Here is a 2,389-nt window from a genome sequence, read left to right as displayed (position 1 = left end):
TTTATATAAATATATATAATATAAAAAATCTGAATTAAATATAACTAAATATAACTAATTAAATATATTTATATAAATATATATAATATAAAAAAATCATTATTTCTAATATTTCTAACATCTAATATTTCTGATAAAATAATGCGAACACATTGCTGCTGTTTAAATGTTATCTACATAAACAGTGTGTATGTATATGTAAGTGATTGTGTGTACATGTGAACATAATTAAATGACCTTTAAATGATTATTGCATATTTAATTTCAGTGTATACATTATTATTATCCAGCTTACTGTCATTTTACTGCATTTACTAACTTTAGTTTTTTGTCAAATTTTAATTTATCACTTAGTGACAGTGGTGGTTATTACCATCTTATTGTATTTAGTAACAATAACTGCATTATCTGCGCTGTTTTAGAGGTAACTAACGTTATATTTACCATGGTAAATCACTGTAAAGGCACCATACTCATTCATTCCGTTGTGGCTTAAACTAAATCACAGCTGAATTCAAGTGTGTAACAACATTTACGAGTGCTGGGAAAAGACCTCACTGAGCCTTTATACAGAATAATAAGTTATATATCATTTTAACAAGTAACAAACTGACTGAATGATAAACACTTACACTGCTGGCGTCTGTAGTTTAAAACGATATACGGTCTCGCGAATTCTATAAAACTAACATGTTTAGAGCCAAAATGTCATCTTTATTTGATGCGTTTACATGTGTTAAATATAATAAGTTTACTTCCGTGTCTCACGCACATGTCTCGTGTTGTCACTCACCGCGGAACTTTGAGCAAAAGGCGGGAGGAGATTTCTTAAAGACACAGTGACAGCAAAGAAGTACACTTAAAATACGTGTTAATATAATATAATATAATGTAATGTAATGTAATGTAATATAATATAATATAATATAATGTAATGTAATGTAATGTAATATAATATAATATAATATAATATAGTATAATATAATATAATATCCTTCTGAGAATGATAAAAAAATTATTTTGTGAATTTTTTTTTTATGTCATTACATTGGTTGGAGCATAAGAAACAAATGGAGAATTTTTTTTTTTTTTATATATATATTTTAGTTGGACACCAGGACCAAGTTATTTAAAAAAAAAAATAGACATGAAAAGGCATGTATGGGCAAAAACAATGATTTCATTTTCATTATTTCTATTTTTTCATTCACCAATCAGTTTTTGGGTTTCAGGCTATTTTTAGCCAGACTTTGTACAAAGATGATTCTCAACTAAGTTATGAAGGACATAACATGGGTTGTATATGTTGTCCTATTGTCTTGTTTTTTTTTTTAATTTGGATCTTGAGTCTGTAATAAATATTGATTGATCAACAATGTTATTAAAGATATAACAGAATGATTTGATATACTATTTTACTTTATGGAATATGTGCGTAAAGTGTCCATAAATTGGTATTCCCATTCTACACAATGTATACATTGCATATAATTTGCATATTAATTTGTTCTTGGGGCAAGCCATAATGAAAAAGAAGTGTAATAATGGGAGTAATAACTTGGCAACATTTTCATAAGAATATATCATATTGCATATGAATATTGATCTGTAATTTCTTGTTGTGTTTCCCCAAAATGCCTGATTAACAGCCGTTTGTCCTGGTGTCCTCTACAGAAGACATGTATGAAAATCATGCCCTGTTTCATAACAAAAACTCATATTCCGAACTGAAACCCCATAGCATTTTTCTGAGATGTTTATTTACGTATATATTACGTTTATTTTCCGTAAGAGTGCTAAATTTGATCATTCTGTCAATATCAGATATATTTAAAGACCAAGGAGAAGGTGTGTTTATGATCAAACCTCATTTAATATCTCTAAAAAGCCCTGAATGTGCTCTGGACAAAACACCCAGACTTAAAACTGTGGCATGTAGGGTCTCAGAGAAATTCACTAACATATATAATGTCCTCTACAGAGTACCAGTAATATATAATATAATATAATATAATATAATATAATATAATATAATATGACTTACTTGCGGTATCTAATAGTCTGATTGTGGATGAGAGAATCATATGAAGCATTATTTTATGAGTGTCTTCCTCAGTCTGCTGTTGCAGTGTTTTTATGCATGTCTCAACATGTTCTGCTCCACCACCTGCTGAAGTGTGTGATTGGTTTATCCCACCAGGAATAAGGGGAGAATCCAGGATAAATTCCCCTCTCATGAGGTGAAGGACAAAAGTGAGGGATGAGATCTATTTTGATGGGAAAATTATGAATGGGGTGTGCCTGACAAAATATATAAATGTATTACATTTACATTTAGTCATTTAGCAGATGCTTTTATCCAAAGCGACTTACAAATGAGGACAATAGA

At 29.4% G+C, this 2,389-nt stretch overlaps 1 protein-coding gene across 1 annotated transcript in view; it reads right to left on the bottom strand.

Moving 5' to 3' along the window:
- Window positions 1–782, bottom strand: part of LOC107655151 (p53-induced death domain-containing protein 1-like) — a 16,601-nt gene extending 15,819 nt beyond the window's left edge. Inside the window, exons 1-2 of the mRNA XM_016442572.1 lie at window positions 773–782; window positions 633–685 (exon numbers count right to left, since the gene is read on the bottom strand). The gene's annotated coding sequence lies outside the window, so the exon portion shown is untranslated. The remainder of the gene's footprint in view (window positions 1–632; window positions 686–772) is intronic.
- Between the last annotated feature and the right edge of the window lie 1,607 nt (window positions 783–2,389).

Source organism: Sinocyclocheilus anshuiensis, unplaced genomic scaffold, assembly GCF_001515605.1.
Source record: "Sinocyclocheilus anshuiensis isolate Anshui unplaced genomic scaffold, SAMN03320099.WGS_v1.1 scaffold779, whole genome shotgun sequence".
Classification (NCBI taxonomy): domain Eukaryota; kingdom Metazoa; phylum Chordata; class Actinopteri; order Cypriniformes; family Cyprinidae; genus Sinocyclocheilus; species Sinocyclocheilus anshuiensis.
The sequence above is the reverse complement of the archived record's forward strand: the minus strand, read 5'-3'. Positions and strand labels throughout refer to the sequence as shown.